This window comes from Chaetodon auriga, chromosome 22 (genome assembly GCF_051107435.1).
Source record: "Chaetodon auriga isolate fChaAug3 chromosome 22, fChaAug3.hap1, whole genome shotgun sequence".
Classification (NCBI taxonomy): domain Eukaryota; kingdom Metazoa; phylum Chordata; class Actinopteri; order Chaetodontiformes; family Chaetodontidae; genus Chaetodon; species Chaetodon auriga.
The window spans coordinates 10,832,372-10,855,736 of NC_135095.1; the positions used below are offsets into that span (position 1 = coordinate 10,832,372).

The following is a 23,365-nucleotide window of genomic DNA, read 5'->3' on the forward strand; positions in this document are numbered from 1 at the left end:
GAGTTAAATCCTGAAGGAATAAAAGAGATTTGGCATGAGGGACTAGAATTAATACCGTTATCCTTCGGCTCACTCTTCCAAAACTAAAATCTATTCATCACTATCACCATAATCTCACAGGTGTAACTCAACTGAGCAGCCAGTCTCTGATTAATTATTAATTTTTTCCTCCTATTTTATGTAATTATGTGCTTCAAGTATTCAGATGGTGGTGTCACGCAGTGATTTCCAACCGGAGCTGCCGTGGCGGGGGGGGGGGGGTTAGTTGGATTGTAGAGTAACTCAACTAATTTGACAAAAAAATAAAAATTTTGATTCAATAAAAAAATATGGAGATATTTAGTCAGCTACATGTTGCGATTGAGAGTGCGAACAGTAGACAATTAGCTAATAGTGATGGATAAATGGTAATGGATTAATGACCAAACTGACCCAGTGTCAGTAGTATAAATCCAACATCCATAAAATCAATTGAAATGAAAACAGTTTGAATATGATGGGTGGGTGTTGATGAAGAGGTACTGCCAGATGTTTGGGGGCCTTTTCTTGACTACCTGGCAGAACCATGAATGTCTTTGTGTCAGTCTATTTATGTTTCAGTGTCAATATTGCAGTAGTAGTCTTTCTTTTTAGTCTTTAATAGTTAAATTTATGAGGGACAAGCATATAAATTAACATCAGTATGATGCAAATGTGTCAGACTTAGCCACAGCCCCGCTTTCATCTGCAGCCCCATTATTTTGTACTTTTAATTTGATTTGTGCAATGAGAATGAAAAATGTAAACCATATCCAGTGGACACGTTGTCAACTGGTTCACAGTCTTGGCACAGGACAACAGCAAGGATACAGGCATTATAGGAGCTCTATATGTGCTCCACCACTAATTACTTGATGTATGACTGTTGGTAAAACCAGTAATTTGATGTAACACTACACAAATTAATCATTCCAGCCGCTAAAGATCAATAATCTGAGTCTCAGCTGAGGACAGCAGGCATTTTCTGCACTTGGCGAATAAGAGTTCCTCGTGAAATTCAACCATAGATTATGCTGTTAAAAGTAAATCTACCTGGAAATGGAAGTTTGGAGACACTGAAAAACAATTTCAGCTTCCACTCACCGCTGCTGACTGCTGTCCGAACTGTCACCGAAAACATAAGAGCTGACTCTGATAGGAGACAGTGAAGGGAATTACACCGGGATCGGGGATATCCAAGGAGAACACGTCTAGCTGTATTACTGTAATATGCGACTGTCCTGTTTTATCACACTTTAATTTCCCCAAGGGACTTTTATATTACACTTTGTCGCCTTGGCTTAAATGAATTGATATTCCCCTGGGTGCTGCTGAGATTCAGATTTCCTTTAAAATATATCCTGCGAGGGGTTTTGCTGGCTGCTCTTTTCAGCCTTGTGCTTCAAATTCATGCAGACATTCACTCAGTGCAGCCACAGCCTGATGCTGTTGGCCACTGAGCAGCTCCACTGGAGCGATTTGGGGTTTAAGTGGCTTCCTCAAGGGCACCACAGTGGTGTTTGTTGAGGGAGCCCAGAGTGTTGCTCATTCATTTTCCACACCTCGACATCCCCGAGATTATCTGTCCTGAAATCTTACATCGCAACTTCAAGTAAGAATAATTCCTTTCTTGGCCTGTGTGATTCTACACGTCCAACCGGTCCAGTGTGTGTGTGTGTGTGTGTGTGTGTGTGTGTGTGTGTGTGTGTGCATGTGTGCATGTGTGCGTACGTGCACAGGCGTTTCTTGCCTTCCTTTGTTCTCACTCTCCCATTTTACAGTCTGTCTTGTGTGTCCAACTTCATCCCGCTGTATAATGGAAGTGGATGACAGCCACATCTGAAGTCAAGAGATGAAAGACATCATTTACAAGTAGGTGTCTGCTCTCCCTCTGTGTCTTTCTCACACACACGCACACACACACTCACACACACTCTCACACACAATATGACGCAGTGCATACGGCAACAGACCGCAGCATCACTAATATAACAAAAAACATAGATATAAAAGCGTTTCTTCCTTCAAAACTTGACATTGAGTAAGTTTTGCATTACTGAAACCAGTTAAAACAAAATAAATCTAATTTATTTTTTAGCTGTGATTCATTTTGCATTGCGATGGATGTGAGCACCGGTTACAGTGAATGCATTAATCATAATTTACTGTAAGTGTTCACTGACTAATGGATGTTGCCAGTTAATAACTCAAGGTAGCTCATGCTGAGTCACTTTTTAACACAACTTTGTTGCACATGGTGACATTAAATGGGTTGGGTGCAGATGTGTATTGAACAGAGCAGTCTTTTTTTTTTTTTCTTAGGATTGCTAAATTTATACACCACTATTGCAACCTCTGAGCGCAGATTCATAGGTTAGATTTGAGATGACATTTTACTTTTTAGCTCTCTGTGGAAAAAGGCTTCAGAAATGGAAAAGTTGTAGATGTAATATAATGCTTTATTTTCAGGGTCTAGTAAGTTTCCTCATATATACATATGCACATATACATACACACATACAAACAAACAATAATCAATTGGTATGCTCCTCATAAATGTATTCCATTTAATTGAAAACTCAACAGTCTTTCAGCCATTGCACAGTGGAGTTGAGTCTAAACCCCAACCACATCTTTAAGACCCAACCAGAGATCTGTGACCCTAACCCAACCTGACACCTGAAGGGAGATTCTTGCTTCATTTCACCCATTACAGACTGCGAGCCTGCCTTGCATTAGCTACACTCTGTCTCTTTTCTTAATAAAAACCTCAGAACGTGTTGAGACTCATCAGTTTTGGGTCAGGCAGCAGAGCTCACACCAGGTTAGATGAAATGTGAAATTTGTCTGAAAACCTGCACAGAATTCCACTTATTAAATTCCACAATTAAATCTGTCTTTTCAGGAACCATCCAATAAAATTAATGGCAATTCATGTGCTTGTAAAGTATTGCCAATATAATTAAATGTAAAAATACTTTCTGATATGTTGACAGTCATCATCAGGGATAGAGTCTGAATGCTGCTCAGAGGAGAGCACATTATCTAGGTGAGGCCCTTAAGTTGCTGCACACAATGACTGGCAATGACACAAGCTTGTCATCCACCTCCTGCATCTCCCTTTGTTTCTACTGCTCGCGAGTGAAACCTTGAAACAGTCCTTTTCTTCCAATTACAAGAAACGTAACCTGCCAGGTCTGATTGTGTTTCCGTAATCTCTGCTGTTCCTTTTCTCAGCATCCTGCTGTACCCTCTGGCGCCACGAAGGGTTAGAGTACAACCTGCACTGGCGTCAACCCTCTGCACCTTGTCTTGATGCCCTTGAGCAGTAATTGGTTGAATCCCTCCAGAATCTGACTTGAGGGCACAGAAATCCACGGCTCCACAATCAGCCGGCTGTCAATCATTCTGCCAACTAAACTAAAGCCGGGGATAACTAACGGGCTGAGATTGGAATTTAGAGTTAGAGAGACATAAATCTTTCCGACAAGTTTGTGCTTGGCCAGGTAGTACTCTTACAGGCAGGGCTATCACCAAATTGGACAATAGGGATGTTGCCAACATGGTGGTTAGGGGGAAACCCAGAATGCTGTTTCTCTTTGACAGAGCAGGTGGATGTGCGATTCTCTTGTTCCAAATGAAAAATAAAAGCAGCCATAATGAGGACACTGAATAGATATTTTGCCCTGGCTCATATACAAATCCAAACATAGCGGAAAATACTCTGTGTACCTCTTATTACAGTATTTGAACTTAACACAAACACATCTGACTGAAGCATCTCTCATGTTCAGTAAGTATGAAGTATGTTGGACTTAAAAAATCCCCAGGATGCACTGTGGTTTTCAAACGGACCCTTTTCAGGAGGCTTCCTTCCAGGAAGTCAGCAGCAGATAAATCACTCTTGGTGTGAGTGAGATTCTGGTTGTTCGTAGGTTTTTCTTTTAATTTTCTTTCAATGCTGCAGAAAGAGCCTGAATTTGTAAAATTGCAAACATTTCTTTACCAAAACTGAATATTGCCATGAAATACAAAGTTTCCTGGACATAAACCATTGTCAGTGTTGGAGGTGGGGTGTCACACAAGCCAAGCCACCTAAAAATTCCCATAAAAAGACTTCATCCACGATTCAAATGAATTTACATAGAGAGCACAGATAATAAAGCCACAGATGAAAGGAGCCTGCTAACATGGTAACAGCTGTATTTTCCAATCAGGGCAAAGGAAGCGGCATACAGATGAGCCTGTGCTGACATCACACAGCAGTGTCTGCCCCACAGCCAATGAAAACTCAGACTGAGCAGCAGTAACCTATTTTCAAAGCGGTTCAGCCTCAGTCAAAGATCCATCATCACCAATAGCCTAAGCACATATAACCTGTAACCACACCTACACACACTGATATAAGACAGAGAGTGACGGATGAGGGGCAGTAATAGTGCAGATTATCAGACTCACCTTAATGTCTGCCTCCGTAACTCTCCAACTTTACTTTGTGCATCCTCTCTGCTCCCTCAACTGCAATGACCATCTGTCATGAGCCCGAGGCTAAACAACCAGACTGACGGATGGCTACTAACTCCAGCAGGTGCTAGCCAACTATCTCGCAACGCAAACTATGCCTATATTTCTTAAATGCAATTAAGTGCTTTTAATTACATTTAATTTTTAAAGTTTGAAAAAGAGGCTGATGGCTACAAACCACTTCAGCAATGCACGATTAAGCTGTAGTCTCACATCTCCTCAGTTCACCCTGAAACTTTTGGAAGAAACCAAGACCATAGGGAAAGGAGGTGGTTTTGAGGTATGATCTATGACATAAGTAGAAGAACACATCTGAATCATAATGAAAGAAAATAATAATCATAACTACATATTGTAAGAAAAATGTTTTCAAAGGAAATACACAGTGGATAATCAAGTAAATCCAGGATGAGACTTTGTAACTTTTGCTTAACATCAGCTACTGTGGCCACAAGTGACAATAACAGGATATTAATAAATGATAAAATGTTGTGTAACATTAGTGTGAGTAAGAGTGATGAAGTCAGGAAACCGGCTCAGTAATGGTGGCATTATCTAACATTAGCCACCACAAGCTAGTGGTCATACTAGACCAAGCAAGCACATCTGACCAAAGTAATATTAAAGTGTACTTTATAGGAAGTACATTATTTTAAAAATGTTTATATATCGTGTGTTTTCTCATGTTTTATTTCTCCAGTTTGATACATTATACTTGTGCATTCAAAATTTCCTTTTTAATAGAGAAAAATGTGTGCCAGTAATTAAAAATGTAAGTATACTATTGTAAATGAACATCTCTACCTTTTCGTAAAGGCTCTTAATTTAAAAACAGTGTATCGAGAGACAATTGATAGTTTTTTTTTGCTGTTTGTGCCCAAAGGACCTACGAAATGCAAAAAGCAAAATAATAAATAATCTTCCCATTGTTTTTTGCTGGGACTGAGATATTCCCCAAAGTGGTAGCACAATATCCAGCTCAGCATCTCAGAGCACTAATAAAGAGCAATTTATTTTCTCCTGGTAGCGGAGGTGTGAATGTATGTTGTGTTTCCTTTCAGCAGAGTACAGCCTCACGGTCAGAGAAACCAGCCTGTTAGCCATAAAGTCCCACATTCGATCCTTATAACCGCCGATGTCCACCCTGCAGAAGTGTCCTTTTAATCACAACTCTAAATCCGTGCTGGGTCCACGAGCGGCTGACCCTGCCATCTGACCTTCCTGGTGGGGGGAGTCAGGCAGTAACACAACAGGCTGGGGGATCGATAGAGAATTAAAAAGTTCACAAGCCATATTGCTGCTGCTTGTTGTTCACCGTTGAATGAGAGTACTGTCAGCCGCTGTCCTTCTTGTGTGATCAAAACAACAAAATAATGATCTGCATCTACACAATCACTCTTATTCCTCCTTGAGACTCCTGCAGCTATTTCTGAAGTAAGCAACGGGAGGACAAATGTAACATTTCTTTGTCCAGATTTCTTGAACATTACAATTGCTTTAAATGCCTCCCAGAGAAGACCAGTATGAGCATGAAGGAATGTATCTGTGGTTGCGGTAATAGTATTATATAATTTGCCATAATTTGCAAATTTCTCCTCTTTTAGCCGAGGTATGTCATGGTTTGGGGTGTTACCTGTGTTATTTCCTGTTTTATGCTGAAAGTTTTCCTTGTGTGTCATTTGTTGCTTTACTTCCTGTGTTTTCCCGCCTTTGTGATGGTCGATTTGTTTCACCTGTCCCTCGTTTGTTTCACCTGTCCCTCATTAGTCCTCCCTCTCCAGTGTGTCTAAGTCTGCACCAGTTTGTTTTTGTACCTTGTGTGTGTCAAGAGCTGGATTTTTGCTGCTTTCGTTCATCTGTTGGACTTATTTCTTGGGATTTGACCTTTGCCTGTCTCACTGTCCCATAAGCCTTTTGTTAATTGCTTTGTTTGTGTGCAGTGAACTGCACTAGCTCTGATTTTGTAGTCTGCATTTGGGTCGAGGTTTTAGTTTTCATGTTTGCACAAGATCTAATACTATCCTGTGCAAGCTAACATGTTCCGGAAGATTCCTTCCTCAACGCTGCATCAAACTCACAGTAAGATGGCAAACAACCACACAATCATGGATGAGTACCTGTAATGTAATCATTAAATTTCAAATTGTAACCCTTAAACTAATCACCGAAAAATAAACCAAATAATAAGTAATGTGTTACTGCCCAACACTCATGCTAATGTAACATTATGCTAATTACCTCTAGAGAACAGATGATTGATGAATATCATTAGTTCTGAAGGATGTGGTCACGCACCAAGGTATTGCACAAAATATTTGTTTTAACTTAATGATGGCATTAGATGAAAAAACTAATGGGTAACCACAAAATGTCCATACCAATTTGTCTCAATCTGTCCAGTAGGTGTTGAGATATTTCACTGGATTAGTGATGTTTTTTACCGGCAGCTGATGCCAGGTGAAATTAGTTCATTCTTTGGGGAACATGAACGTCTGCACAAAATTTCAACGGCGACCACCCAGAAGATGTTGAGCTATTTCAGTCTAGACCACAGTGGAGGACTGACTAACAGTCAGATCAACATCGCCATCCCTCAAGGTATGCCGCTAGCGTGGCTAAATAGCTGCAGCAGAACGGATTAATGATCACATTTGGTCTAAATGTTGTACATTATTTCATTCCAGCATTCCAGGCAGTTTACACCATCTCCGTCTGGCATCATGCAGTAGACCCATGCTGAGCACCACTCGCATTAAAATTCAGATTGATCAACTCGATCCCATAATTCATTTCTCCTCTGGTGGGAGCATTGTCACAAAGCACAAGTGGCCATCCAGTTGTTTGATGAGCATGATAATTATTTCAGCCATATGCCAAGGCTTTTCAAAGCACCTGCTCTGAACCCAACATCAGGCAGACATGGGCTCGAGCCGAAGACACTGTTTGCCGCTGACAAACCATCATTATTGACGTTCTCTTTATTCACTATTTGCTCCTTTATCTCTTGCTGTTTGCCCCTTTTTTTTAATCGTTCTCATCTTGGCCATTCCTTTGACAACCCCGACTCCCAGTTCCCTCTCTAGGCCCCAACCCCCACCTCTATCCCGTTCACTTGATTATGGTGAGCCAGAGTCGGGGAAAGTGTCACTATGGAAACAGGGGCTGAGGCAGTGGAGGGCTCTCTATGGTAGAGAAGGGGGGAAAAGAGACGGAGACAGACAGAAAAAGACTGAGAATTGATCAGTGTTAAGGAATTCGTGAGTGGTCATCTGACGCAGGTCTCACTCTAAAAAAAGGCAGGTGACAAATGGATTTCGTCCACCAGTCAGTAGTGGACAGAAACAGCTGGGTGGTGATGGTGGTGTTGTTTTATCCGAAGCACCTTACTGAACCATTAGTGCGTCTCTTGTTTCCTTCTGCTTTCGTCAGTCCACTCTCTTAGCAGTTTCTTTTCATTGAGATGATGGGAAAGCTATGAGTAATGCGCCAGATGTGACGAAATATGATCTCCGAATGTACCGAACGTTAGTAACAGCCTTTTGATACTGAGTTTCAGCACCTTTTGCACACAATCCCCATAGCGAATGAGGTATCTGAAATTTGAAGAATCATTTGCAACCTCATCTACGTCTCTTTCTTTGTGATTGGTGTCATTTTAATGAGGAAAATCCAGAAATCATAGTGGCTTTTGACTGAATTTACCTCATTTAGTAATATGGAACCATCATTTGAGTCCATAGTAGAGCTGAAACAAGTAGTAAATTATCTGTAACAAGTAGCACCGTTGAGTCCCGTAACAAAAAAGAATCTGTGGTTATTTTTGTAAATGATTAATCGTTTCAGTCATTCAGCAACAAACCCAACCTTCGTCTCCACATCGTTAACATTGTGAAACAGTCGCAGTTTGCTTCGGTCTAGGCGTGAAACATTATATATGTACGTTATATATGTACGTTACTGTTACCTATGTGACGTAATGTAAGTACATATATGCACCACCTGTTTTCGTTGAACAGCTGTGGCGGTACAGTGCGCATCCCACCTTTGATTCTTCATTAACAAGTAGCCAATATTATAGCTTGCTAAGAGCTCATATTAGTATCTCCTTTTATTTCTCTCTAAATCGTTCAAAAACTGATTCCTCCCTCTGCCACTGACGCTTCTGAGCAGCACAGGAGCGTTTCTGCTGGGTGAACACCATCCGTTTCTCCAAATACATTTTATACGTCATCTGACTTCCTCTTTTCCTCCCATTATAACTTCTAGAGGATGGACTCTACATGGCAGTAGACTGAATATTGTAGGGTTTAGGACTGCTGGTTGGATGAAACAAGCCACGTGAATATGTATGGAAATGAAATTGATGCTTTATAGACAAAACAATAGATTCATTGGAAGAACATTCAGTTAAAGAAAATTGTTAGCTGCAGCTGAACAATGGAATACAGAAAACTCACCTTAAACAGTGAGTTTTGATTGTATTTTAGAAAAGACAGCAAAGACAAAAAGCCTTGATTTCCTTTGTCACATTGAGTTTGAGGAGTACAGCGGTGTAGGAGGAAAGAGTCAGGAAGGAGCAGGACAGAAAAAGGGGAGGAGTGAAGAGAGGAGGGGAAAAGGGGGGGAGCAGTATGGGAGGGAGGTATGATAGTGAGAGGGGCTGAGACAGTGGCAGAGTGAGCCAGAGGCAGGGAGGAGGCGGCGAAGGAGCAGCTCTCCTCCTGAGTCTCCATCCCAGAGAAGACAGAGAGGAAGAGACGGGGAGAAGTCGACAGTCCTGCCTCGCCGATGCATCCCAGCAGCTCCTGAAGTTCAAACCAAGACGTCCGCTGTGAGGTACGTAACGTCTCGCTGTCTCCTTTGTGCTTCTCCTCCTTTCATCTCTCTCCTCATCTTTATCAGGACTGTGGACCATGCAGCAGCAGTCAGGCGCTGGGGGTGTTAAGTGTGTTGTGTGTGTGTGTGTGTGTGCAAAGATCCTGCCAAGTATAAGGCTTTTCAGCAGCAGGTTGCTCTGTGTGTGTGTGTGTGTGTGTGTGTCTGTGTGTGTATGTGTGTGTGGGTATGTGTGTGTGTGAGGAGATGGAGCAAAATAGGGTCTGATTTATCAAAATGTCAGCAGCGATTCTGCTGAGATGTAGTTTCTTTGACATTTGAAGACTGATAACAATTCCTGCAATCAGACTCATTCTCAGCTCAGCGTGACCTGATGTTAGAGAGGACGCTGAAAGGAGCTGATCACCACAAAAACTTGCCACATGTTGGTCCTGTTCTTTTCATTATTACACTCACAGTCACACAGTCATCGTGCAGGATAGAATACATAAGTGAAACCTTAAAACATGACTTGTGCGTGTGCATCTTGTGCCAAAGCTTGCTGTAACTCCCATATTTTGTTCGGTGTGAGATTTAGTTTCAAAATGCTTTTGCACTTCTTTTTTGTCGTTTTCGCTTGAATTTTCTCCACATTTTACCATTTTTTCCACCATTTGCTTCATGAATTTGCTCATGCGATCTTGATATATATTGTAGTAAACTGACTATATCTTTTAAAGATGTCTTGTGTCAGTCTTCAAGTGTTAAAAAATAATGAATGAACCCAGTTTGCAATGCAACTACAGTCATTAAAATACATTTTAAAATGCGACAATGATCCAAAACCTCTTTTTATGTACTAAACTGGCTCTGCAGCTCAGAGCCTGTCTCCCTCAGTATCTGTCAACCACTCTCTTCATTAGTGCCATTAAGGATGGTTTAATGTTATCAGGCACATCGGCAGTATTGATCTGCTAACCTGTTCCCAGGAGGGCAATAGCCCCGACAAGCTTCTAGTCTTAATTTTTAACTGTGCTCTTTGCATACAGCCGTGTCAGAGCAGCATGGAGAATCATTGAGTGGACTAGCGCAGGGATTGTCTTTGCGCAGATGTCATGATGTCATACTAACTGGACCCTCTGAGTCTTGGCTGCACAGTAGAAAATGTCTTCACATTAGGGAGGAAGTGAATTGTCCTGTATTGACCAAGAAAACAGTAAAAGACTTGAGTACAGCGGTAATTTGGTGATTGAGGGTGATAATTCTAGTCTTATTTTTTAAAGGCGTGTGGACAAGACAGAGATATGTGATTCTAACTGTGTGCTTTATATGGAGCATTTCATGTAAAATTGAAGAACTGAGCAGAGCCTGTGTTTTCCAGGGGCATCATGATATAACAGCACTTGTGCTATGGCTGCAGAACATCGAGTATGATGTCATTTTGGCTGCTTTCACTGGTTTTCCAGCAAATTATTGTTGCTAATTCACAAAGAGATGGTAGATTATACTATAAAAGAAGTAATTCTGTAAATTCCAGTAGTTCCACAGCCCCATGGGAGCAAATAAGAGCCTTTACAGAGCCTTCAGTGTCAATTATATTCTTTGTGTATTCTTAGCTCAAACAACGTTTATCAACTTATTTCCTCTATGAAAATTTCAGGGCTGGCATGTTTTGCATAATACCTGTTGATAAGACCACCGAGTACAAGACATGATACAGACGACATGTAATTGTAATATTCAGCTCGTTGTTTTAAATGTTTGACTTGTTATCCTGCAAGTTATTAACGGTCTGATTTAGGATGAGCACACAGAGCCATGTCAGTTTTAATGTGTAATTCTGTGGCTGCAGCTAATGCTTATTTTCATTGTCAAACGCTCTTTTAGCCTGTCAGAAAATAGTGAAAAATGGCAATTACAAGTTTCCAAGGATCAAAGTGATGTTTTCAAGGTCCTTGTTCTTTCTGATCAATGTCTAAATCCCAGTTTACTATCACAGAGAAGCTGGAACCACCGAATTTCAGGCAGTTTTGCTCAGAAAATGTGATTAAATGATTATGAAAATAGTTGCTGATAAATTTTCTGTCGATAGACCAATCAATTACTCCTTTCGGCTCTCTACTGTACATTACTGTGAAGTCTCTATAAGCACGATTCGCTTGCAGCTGTGGCAGTGTTGAGGTCAGACTGCACTAAGTGCAGTCCTGCAGTAGATGCAAGTATTCATGTGCCTGTGGGCAGCATCTGTGTATGTGTGGACGTGCGTGTGGATGGCAAAGAAAGTATATGGAGATCAATGCAAGCAGCTGTTCTCTCTACACTTCAAACGCTGCTCTGTTGTTGGCGCATCAACGCTCCGACAGGCCTCGCGCAAGGGGATCAAAGGCTAATGAGACAGCCATCGCACAAACGCACCCGGCAGACCCATGAATATTGATATGGCTCAGGAGAGAGATGGAGGCAGGGTGTCTTCACTCGCTCAACAGCAGCCCGATAATTTAAAGAGGGGGAGGGGGTGCAACTGTACGCTGGAGGGACTTTGGGGTTGAAAATGTAGCCAGAATGTGTGGACGAGTGCGAAGCGAGACAGTTTCAAGACACATTTCACTTTGATTTCTTAGAGGTGTTTCAAATACCTGTCTATATTTCACATTTAAGATGCTGTAAGTGCTGTAGCTGCCATCGTTACTTACATCAACTAACAGTACAGTGAGTGCAACAGTACAATATGTCCAAACTCCTACACCAACTCCCACACCAGAAACAACCAAATACTGTTTTTTTTTAAAGGCCTAATGGAGGTTTTTAGTCTAATGGAGCTGAAATGATTAGTTGATTAATCAATGAGATGACTGGATGAAAATTAATCAGCATCTATTTTGATAATTGTTGTTGCTCTTAAAGTAATAATACGTAAAGCTTCTGAAAACTTGGCTTGAAATCTTGAGCATCTCTATAAAATTGAAAATTCACAACTCAGCATCAGAAAGAATGAAAGTCACATTTTGGAGGGAAAAAACATCCTTCATTAGTTTTTATGAAGAGATTAACACTTAATCAGACAATCACACAACCACTTCAGTCAGACTGACCAAACAGCTGCCATCAGAAATATTAAGCCTGATTGGTGGACGGAAATGTATGACATCACCCTGTTCCAGCTGAGCCCCGCCTACTTCTAAACCAGCAAGAGGAGCAAAGAGAAGAAAAAAAAATTAACTCGTGAAAGAGCCATAACTATTCCAACAATGGCAGGAAATGTAGTTTTCAGAGCCTTTAAATCCTTAAAATTTGACGCCTTTCTCTGTTTTATACTGAACAGCATGTGGACTAATGGGGATTCATCAGGATTTTCTGATATTTAATAAACCAACAAATTAATCTTAGAAATAATGAGCGGACTGTTACTGAAAATTAACTTTAGTTGCAGCTTATAATCAAATACAGATTTCACTGTACTCTGAAGGAATCTAAGACTCACATACAAAAGCACCTCTTTTCTAGCTTTGCTATGCAGCATTTCTCTTTTTCCTCAATAAGAGGACAAAATCTGAACGGCCCATTGGCCACTTTTAAAAGCAAACATGTTTTCAGTTCCTGCTGTCGGCCCCCACAGTGAGTTGATTCTGCACCATCTTAATGAAGCTGATTCATAATTTGTCTTCTTCTCGGCCTAACGCCTGCTACGACAGATGCCAACTGAGTGTGCGCTCACCTGGGGGTGATGTGTCGCCCACAAAATAATGCCTTGTGTTTCCTACCTCCGGGCGGTTGTCTAGCATCACGGTTAACCTCCTGAATATCACCAGTTTGTTTCTCCCAGCGGTCGACTTCTACGTGACATGCTAGAATTAGCTCTTTCTCTTGCATTATCTACCTAAACATCGCCGAGCATCATCTCCCCTCTGGCTAAGTTTGCAAAAAAAAAGAAATAAAAATTCTAAAACAAGCTAAAGGTGACATTTAGGAGTTCACCATCCAATAGATCCAACTGACAGTAAAGAAGGCAATGAAATGCTTTCCTGGGTGGTATGTCATTTCAGCCCATTCCTGCTGTCAACAGGCAGGGAAATAGACACGGGAAGGAGGACAAGTACACCGGCAGGCAGGCGGGCGGGCGGGCAGAAGGAGACTGATGCGGCAGGAAGGCCGTCTACAGTGCGTGGGCGACTGTGCCTCTATCTTGACTTGGGCTCGTAAATCAAGGCTCCCCTCCGGGTCCTATCTTCCATTCTCAGACCTTCACAACAGCTTGTTCTCCAGCCTGTGACGAGAGGGCCTGTTGTCATAGGAGCTATCGATCGTGTGGGATGAGTTTGTCAGGCCGGGGGATTTCACCCATCCGAGCGTGGTCACTGAAGTGTCCCGTCTTGTCTCGGTGTCTGTCCGTGGGCTACATGTTCTGTCTAACGCCTGGTCCCTGCTAGCTACTGTCAGCTGCATCTCACATAGTCTTGTTCCAAAATAAAATCTCTCGGATTCCAAGTGAGTGACTCATGAACTTAAAAGAAGTGTTATAGGTTGTCTGGGTGGTAAAAGTCTTGCGTTTTATAGATTGGATCTTTTAAATTTAATGACCTTTGTCTGTCAGATCTGCCACAGACTGGTGGAACATCCAGGATGGTTTCTTACCTTTCATCCAGTGCATGCTGGGATTGGTTCCAGAAACAAATGGCACCGAGTATGAATAAGTTCATATAGCTTAGCTTAGCATAAGGACTGGAAACAGTGGGAAACAGCTAGCCTGGGCCTGTCCTCCTCTAAAGCTCACTGATTGACACCATATATGTTTGTTTAAGATGAAGAAAACTGGAGTGTAAAAACAACAAGCTGTATTTTTACACAGGGTTATGTGCTGGACTATTTCTTGGCTGATAGCATCTGGCAGGCAACCAGCAGACACTCCAGGAATACATTTTTATACTTCAGTTTTTGTACAGATTAAACAAAAGTAAGACGTCGGAGCTGGTTATTGTGAGTCAACACCATGCCTGTCATTGTTTCCCCCCTGCTTGATTAATGATCAGCCTGTTGAAGTCGCAGAGGAGTCTAAACATTTAGGTTTTGAAGCCATTACAGAATACATTAAAAAAAAAAAGGAAAACAGCAATGCTGCGTTTGTATCTAAACAGGAAATCAGTTTTTTAAAGAATTTGTAAAACTGTGAAGCCAAAGGCATATTTCCATATGTGGACAATAAAGAGGATTGTCATTAAGATTTTTTACTGGGCTTGATAGGTGCTGGTACGTGGTTAGCTTCAGACAGATCCAGGCTAACAGTTTCCCCCATCTTCCAGTCTTTATGCTAAGCTAAAGCTAACCTCCTGCTGGCTGTAGCTTCATATTTAACCAAACAGAAATGAGACTGGTGTCAATCTTCTCATCTTACATGTAGCAAGGAAGCAAATTTCCAGAATATTTAGCTCATCACTGAAACTCACATTTGTGCTGAAAACACCCAGTTGCACCTAAGTAAAACAGAATATTTTTGGCACACACCTACAGTTGGTGTGTGTGGTAACAGGCTCATTAATCACATAAAACTGTTCAACTAGAAGACTACTTGTAGTTTAATCTCTCTGGGCCTGTTGTTTACTGTGCTACACTGCAGTGCATATGCAAATGAATTTCAGATGATGTTCAGATGCCAGTGAATATGTTCGCACAGTATGCTAAAACAGTACTGTTAATCAAAGTAAGCCCAGTGCAGAGAGGGGAAGTGTTGCATAATTCTCATTATTCACAGATTTGTCCCATAAAGCAAATACACAAAGACAAACGTGCTTTAAGAAAGCTTAAAACATGATGATACGGTGACGTTATTCACATTGTGTCAAAGAAGCTACTATAATATTATGGAAGCTACTGTATGTTAGATTTTTTTTTTTTATTTTCTACATGACAAGACATTCAGCATGTTTTATCCAGCTCTTGGATGAGAAACCAAATTTAAACCAAATCAAATGCACATGTAATTTCTGGATAGTGGGTCTAAAAAAAAGAAAGAAAGAAAGAAAAAAAAAAACAAAGTTTAACCCTGCACATTAATGGATTTCCAATATCACCAAAGTCAGACCTTTAAAAACCAAGTAGTTAAATTATTCACAGGCGCTCACTCCACCCTTTAAAAGCCAATTAGGTGAACGTTTCATGGAAATCAGGGACAGTATTTGATCTCCTGATGTCATTTTGAATTCAAGAGGGAATAAATTACACAAAATTGACAGTTCCAAAATTGAACACCCCATCCTTCTGACGCCCCTGTCAAGTGAATACTTAACGAGCCAAAATCCACAATTATGTGATTTTAGTTCACTCATTTTTCACCCCTTTGGGTTATTTTGCACATGCATGCACACACACACACACACACACACACACACACACACAATCTTCTCCTGTCTTGTAGTTACATTTAGAAGCAGGTTTTACCACAAAATGCAACAATTTTGATGCAAATCCAATGAAAAAGTTATTTTATGTAGCGACATAAACTCCATTGGAGAGCGGGAAAAGAATCATTTCTGAGGCGGAAATGAATTTCATCTCAGCGCTCTCAGAAGTCGTATGTAAATGAAAATGTATTGAAAATGATAATAGCAGTAATATTGCACCACCATGTCACCAGTGCCTCCACATCCTTTGTCTTGAGGCAGTTTCAAAGCATTTCTTCATCTTGTTTCCTCACCCTGAAAGCCTAGTTTGTGAAACTCCACCAGCGCCGCACACAAGCGCACTCCCACTCAACCTCCCAGCCTGCTGAGAGCACTTGAAAGCAATTTTCTTTTAATCAAGTTCACTATAAAGGCCCCTCTGATGCCAACCTCAGCAACACTACCATTTTGTTTTTTCAGCTCCATCTCTCTCTACATTATATTGATTTCTTCATGAGCGGTATGAAATACTGTTTACTGACATAATGAGAATTCTCGTTGAGTTTATTGCTCTTTCAGGACAGATACAAATATAGGTGTGCTCTTAAGTGGAGGCCTCATTTTTCAAATATCTACTTCAGGGAAACAAACATTTAAAAAAAAAAAAAAAAAACAGAACCGGTGTTGTAACACTGCAGGTCCATGCTCCTGGTATGGACATCACTTTCTATATTCCTTAAGAAGTAGTTGGAGTAGTGAAGAAATGTTCAGGTCTTTACTTAAGTAAAAGTGGAACTGCATTTAAAATATACTTCATTATAAGTGCAGTACCAGTCCTGCATTCAAAATCTTACTCTTACTATACTTAAAGTTTAAGAAATACTCATCATTAAGGCTACAACTATTATTGTCATCATCCATTAATTTGCTTATTATCTCCTCAACTTTCATGAAATGTTAAGAAGTCGTAAAAACACCCACGAAACCTCCCCACAGCCCAGGGCAACGTCTACAAATTGCTTGATTTGTCTGACTATCAGTTTGAAACTCAAAGATGTTTCATTAACTATTAAACGACAATGAAAAGCATCAATTCCTCACATTTGAGAAGCTGAAACCAGCAAATGTTTGGCATTTTTGCCTGGGGAAAAGCCTAAAATGTTGATAAATGTACTTGCACGCATTCCACCGCTACTTAAACCTCATCCTTTTCAAAACAGATGGGATTTGTAGATTTTTTTTATTTTTATTTTTTTTGGAGGTCTGGTTGTAGGCTCGGTATGAGCTCACCTCAGGCACTGCAATCCATCCCTGATGTCCTCTGCAGGCAAGTTTCTGCTGTATCATATTAGTGAAGGGCATATTTTATAACCACTTAATAGTCACTGACCTTGAGCGTGATGTTGTGGAGTGGATATGAATGTTGCCCTGCTGCATTGTTAATTCAAGGAGTGTTTGAACAAGAGCACCTTGCTTGATACGTCATGACAGCAGACGTGTGCTGTAGCTACGAGCGCTGCAGTGAAGCTTTAAAGCACTTGCTGGCCACCAGAGGGCAGTAGCAAAAGTGCTGAGACATATCATCACATTTAAGCTGATGTGTTGATATGTGTTAGCGAACAGTAACACATCCAGCAGTTACAACATTATCACTCACCTGGAGTTGCATTTCTTGCCACATTGTGAAAGTGAAAGTCCATCATTCGCTCTTCTTTTAGCTCTGTTTTTGCCTCTGGTTCATTAGCTGCTACATGCTAATTCTATGTTTGCTAGCGAGTGGCTAACTGTCTGCTGTCTGCTGCTGGACAGGTAACACAGAGTGGGGTTTTTACAGCTGTTTCACCGAAACACACCAACCTGAAACCAAAAATGACAGTACGAGAGAGGTGTAAGTGAACCAGAACAGCTCATTTGTGTCCAGAGAAACAAAAAAATGAGCTTCTGAAAGACGCTAGAAAGCTCTATAGGCTCTGTAGGAATGACAGAAAACACTGATTATGGCTGCTCTCTTTAAGACATTGCACAAAATACACAGTTTTTTGCGTTGTTTTGCATTTGTATGCATGTATCTGTGTACTTTCTTATGGACCATGCGTGTTGCAGTCATGTCATGCTTTCTTCTGAACAGTTCAAAGCAGATGTAATTTCCTAACACACACTGGGTATGTACGAGCTGCATATGCAGTCTGCTGGCATTTAGCAGAAGCCGAGCTCATAGTCAAACATTTCAGTGCATTAGACACAAATGTTTGTCTGGCAAAGATTTCTACCTCCGGGCTAAAACATGTCATCATTTAGTTTGGCTGGAATGAGATGAATATTCCTGTAACACTGAATTTCTTGCTGTTTTTTTCTCTGCACATCTCGTCTGCAGGTCAAGAGGACATGATGTACCGTCAAGACTGTTGGCTGTCAGAAGACTGAGCACGGAGGTGAGCCTCATGCTTCTTACTGTCTCCTGTCAAAGATTAATAACAAAGATCCTTGAAATGATGGATGGTAGCCCAAAGTGTAGATCAGCCATTATGAACTGTGAGCAGGACTTGATGTGTTAGGAATGACAAGACAAGTGATGCCTCGGTGTATTTATGGTGTTTTATTACAGGAGTGTTCTGGTTTCAAGGGTTCAATTCAGGACTCACTTATATTTGATCTACTGCAGAAAAACAGAATGAAATGCGGAAAGTTTTCAGATCTCAGCCTGAGTTGATTTAGAGACAGTAAGTGTGGTCTAACACTGCAGCACACACACCTTGCTAAAGCTACCTTGTTAAAAATACAACAAAAGAGGCTTTAACTCATGTTCTGATAAAGAGGTCAGTCAATAAAGGATGCAACCACGATCTGACTGCTGCACACGGCGGGTGTACTTTTCAGCACAACAGCAGGAGACTTGGTTACCATCAGTGTAGTTCACACTTCACAAGATGTACCTCGAAGTTCACTTCACACCAAATGAAATGAACTGGATCACGCTCATTTCCTCCACTGTTTTTAATGACCTGCAAAGGCTGCAGATCTCATAAAATATGATGCCTGCGGCAAAGTACATGTTTCCTATCAATCATCCATGGGCAGGAAATTTGGGCAAAATCACAGATTCTGCCTCTAACAATGAAGACTTTGGCTATTGCTAACAAAAATGCAGAACTTTAATAGTGTCAAAATGGAGATTTGATTTCATGAAATGTCTAACTCTAATATAATATTGCATCAACTTTATCTGTATGTTTGGAAATACGACAGCGTGTGGATTCTTAGGCAAAAGTAACCGAGTGAAAAAAGTCCGAAACTCAGAGACGATCAATACTCCCAAACTGTAATCCTCACCCAGGACTTAGCTGGACTGTTTTTTTCTATGAATTTAAAGTGGTCCACATGTAACCATCAGAGAAGCTGCACATTCCACTTCCTGCTTTCACTGCCCTGCTGCTGCATTGATCCCCAAGAGGAGAACGTGTAGTGCCCAAACAGGATTGAAGCCGTGTTGTCAGATTTCTACACTGAAGGCTTCAGCAAAGTAAATACAGAATTACATCCGCCTGCTGGGACTCACACTGCAGCAAAAACGACAGTACATAGCCTTTACAAGCAGAGTAAAATATGCACATTTTAATTGGAAATGTGAAACAAAGTGAGCACTGAATGAAATGAATACAGAATCAGCAAAACAATATTGTCTTTTATATAAACTGTGATGAAAAGGAAGCCTTGACTTGATCAAATGTACAAAAAGGGATTAAATTAAAACACTCCAGAGCTGCCTCACATAAATAGTACTGTAATGAAAAATGGAAAAGATGATGTAGAAAATGGTTAAAACTGCTGAGGCCATTGCCAAGCCATATATAATGTACTAATCAGGAGGTAATAGTTTAAGCAGAACTTGTGTCATGTAGATCAAGTATGGAAGTTACAACCTCCCCGACTGCCTAATGACTTTTAATGAAACTCCAAAAAGAACCATTTTAAGCTGGTGGCAGAAGAGGTATTTTGTCCCATAAAAATGACAAATGAACAATGCCCCGAAATATCTTTATGTTAGATATTAAAGTGAAAAAGTGAATCTAAGTGAAAACAGAATACGAGCTTAGACGTTTGGTGCATTTCCTCCACGTTTCCGACGTCTTTTGTTTCAATCTTCTGTTTTCTGTGGTCGAGTTCATTTTCAGTAAAACTGCAGCGCTGCAAAAACCCAAGGTGATTCCTTTCTCTATCTGTGTTTATATACCTGTTGTAATGATAATGATATCCTGAGCTCAAGTTACCCAACAATAATGCAGAGTTATGCAGAAATCCCCTTCCAATCTGTGTTAATGACATCACTCCTGTGCCCGCATGTTGCTCTTTAATTTACAGAAACCTGCATTCGGCTGTGTGAAGCCTATGAATGCAATCACAGTGTGCATTCAGGTAGCGTATATATCTGCAGCTATACAGGCACAAAATAGAGGTCTAGTGAGTGTCCTGCAGTGCACTGGGCCACTGACCTGAGGTAGTTATACAGGAAAGGATGATGTGACTGGAATAGAATATTTGCATTACAGAACATGATCTAAAATCCTGTGTTTTGTCACAGTTTTAATGATGGCACCCTCACTAAGCTCAGGTTACAGCGTATCAGCGCTGACCCTCGTGGGCTGAGTTCTGGCGACACCTTCCAGTCTGTGTTAATGAGATGACTCCACTCTGTCTATGGGTCACGGTGATATTTACAGAAACCGTTGTAGCGGCAGAGATCCACGCCTCCCCGTGGCGCTCCCTCGCCTCATTTGCATAGCTTTCAGACTTCCCTTTCTCGCTCTCCCTCTTTCACCGCTCTCGCTGTGCTCCTCCATGATCGACAGGCTCCTTCGCACTTCTCTTCAGTTTGTGTCGCACATGTTAATTAAAGCCTCTAATTAGCTTTCACCACTAAAAGGCCGCATTAAATCAGAGTTGGAATGGCAAATGATTCCTGGCATTAGCATAATTGTGTTTTTGAAGTGCAAAGATTCGGGCATTAGGGATGCTAGCACGCGTTTTTGTTTCAGTGATTTGTTGTGTTTGGGGCTCAGGGCCCAAGGGGCCACTGGAGGTTGACTGTGTGGGTTGAGATGCCCCAGGACCCTACAGGGGCCACACACTAATGAGGCCTGCTCCTCTCTGATGGAGCAGATACAGGAAAAACAAACCTGTGATGTGGTACCCTCAGGTGGTCCTGAGAACCCGGCAGAGCGGAACAGGACACTGGTGTGTGTGTGTGTGTGTGTGTGTGTGTGTGTGTGTGTGTGTGTGTGTATTATTATTAGATTGTTGGATATTGTACGTTACCACTATTATAGATTAGTATTACGAGTGATTGGCATGTAGCCTGCCTTTTGCCCAGTGCATGCTGGGATTTGCTAAAGGCTCATACTGATACTGAACAGGGCAATAAATTAATTAGTTTTGATTTAATTAGTTAATTAATTAAAAGTTGACAAACTGTAATGATAAATGTGCATATTTCCACTTACAACCATGTGAAAACTATGAAAAAAGGCTATTTATTGGGCACTAAAGACAAAATAGCAAACACTGTGTCAAAAAAGACTTTCTCACAGTAAAATATCAATAGTTGGTTTTTACCAGTGTTGTAGTTGACTCCGAGAGGACCTAATACAGCCTTTAGAGTCCTTAACTTCACTTCAGATTATTCTGATCTGTAGCATGTGAGATGATACAGTAATTGTAAAAAAACTCATTTTTTGAGTTTCCAAACTAACAAGAACAAAACAGAACATTTCCCATACCGTGTACCAAACCCAGCCAACCTGCACTGAACAAAGAGGAGCTCTCTGTGTCACTCTGGGAAAGGACTGAACTATAATTCCAGCCTAAACAACCTTAAATGTGTCCATCAGCTGTACTGAGACTTTTCCGTCCAGGTAAAGTGATTATTTCAGAATCGACTTCCTTGTTAGTGTTGGTAAACACAGAGACTCTCATGCCCCGGGTCATGTCCTCTGTTACAGTGTGATGCACCTGGACTTACTACTGATTAGTGGTGTGCACATCCGCAGTTATCTTACATGACTGAAGCTGTCATCATCCTATGAATTGCGCCTTGGGGTAGACATGATGTACTTTTCAAGAGCTTCCTCTGGGCAAACTTGCTCACTGACTACTGTGGCTAAATTATTCAGGGTGAACTTGTCTACCCAAAGGCACAGTGGTGGAACAGTGACAGTTTGGGGCTTGTGTGATAGCTGAGAGTGTTGTCATATGAGTTATTATTGAACCAGCCAGATATACCACAATGCAGCATATTCCTGCTCCGGCCTTGAATCTGCTCCAGGCATGAAAACCCATTAAGATGCATTGGAGGAAGCAGCAAAGTAGAAGAAATGATGTAAGGAGGAAGAGGCTGCAGACAGAATTATCACCACTTCTACACGAGGCTACTTTTAATTTGATTAATTTTAATTAAAAGATTTTTGTGTCAGCAGTCGAATCATTTCCTTTCCTTTAAAAGACTACAGCTGATTACATAAGGACACGCTGCCATGTTCCCGAGGTGACAGATGAAATTATGGGGAATAATTTTTTTAATGGCATAAAAGCTTCCTGTGCAGTAATACAGGTTTTTATGTGTGGAGAGAGAAAAAACAAGAGCAAGAAAACACAAAAAAAATGAAGTAAGAGAAAGCAGAAGAGGAGGAGGAGGAGGAGGAGGAGGAGGGGGAGGAAAGAGAGAAACGGGCAACAGACAGAAAGTGGGAGAAAAATGGAGACTGCAAGCAGCGCCAGACTCTGTGTGGAAGTCTAACATTCATTATGTCTGTTTCACTGCTGCTGGTAGTCAGAACGCAGTAGGAGATCTCAGCCAGTCAGCACAGAAACCAAGGGCACTGCCAGAGGCTTGATTTACACAACAAAAAGACATTTCACCGTATGTGACCTGGACGGGATTTTTTTTTTCGTTTGTTTGTCGAAGTTTTGCCAAGTTTGTGTAGCTGCTGATGCCAAAAGGAAATATTCCTGTAGTACGAGCTCTGATAGCTGGCCGTTGTGCTCCGTCCACGCTCGCTGCATCCGTGCTGACTGGAGGTCTTGCAGTGGTCAAAAGGTGTAAAGTTATGGGCTTAACTAAAGTTATCATGAGGAGCAGAAGAAGTGTGGTGTATTTTTAGTAAACGAGGAGTGCCGCTTGGCGCTGTGCAAAGAAGAAAATCACTGAAAGTTCAACTGAATAATTGCTTTTATAAACAAAAGTAGTATGCTGCTTTTCTTTTGTTGAAGACTGAACAGCTGCATATGGCTGGCAAAGCACATGCCGTGTAATTACAATATTCCTGGTTTGAATGTAGTCCGCTTTCTCCTTTTCTGTCTGCAATTCAAATTAAAATTTGCTTTTTTGGCCTCAACAATTATGTAAATACAGCTTTGCCAAAGCAGGTTGTGCAATGTTTAAAATGTAAATATAATCATGTCGAAAAAAGGCAGCGATTATGAACATATACCACATGTCATTCTGTAATATATTGTAGGCTTTGCGACGTATTTACACAACCATTATGAAAAGATATTACACACAATATGAATTCAGATTTTCATTTTGATCAATTAGTTGCACGACAGACAAGGTTTGGGTTTTACAAAACAACAGTGAT

General features: G+C 41.0%; 1 long non-coding RNA gene across 1 annotated transcript in view; it reads left to right on the plus strand.

Annotated features, from left to right (window-relative positions):
• The first annotated feature begins 9,220 nt into the window (after nt 1-9,220).
• LOC143314642 (uncharacterized) overlaps nt 9,221-23,365 on the plus strand; it is a 44,292-nt gene continuing 30,147 nt past the window's right edge. The window contains exons 1-2 of the long non-coding RNA XR_013075812.1: nt 9,221-9,378; nt 18,106-18,163. This is a non-coding gene — a long non-coding RNA (uncharacterized LOC143314642). The remainder of the gene's footprint in view (nt 9,379-18,105; nt 18,164-23,365) is intronic.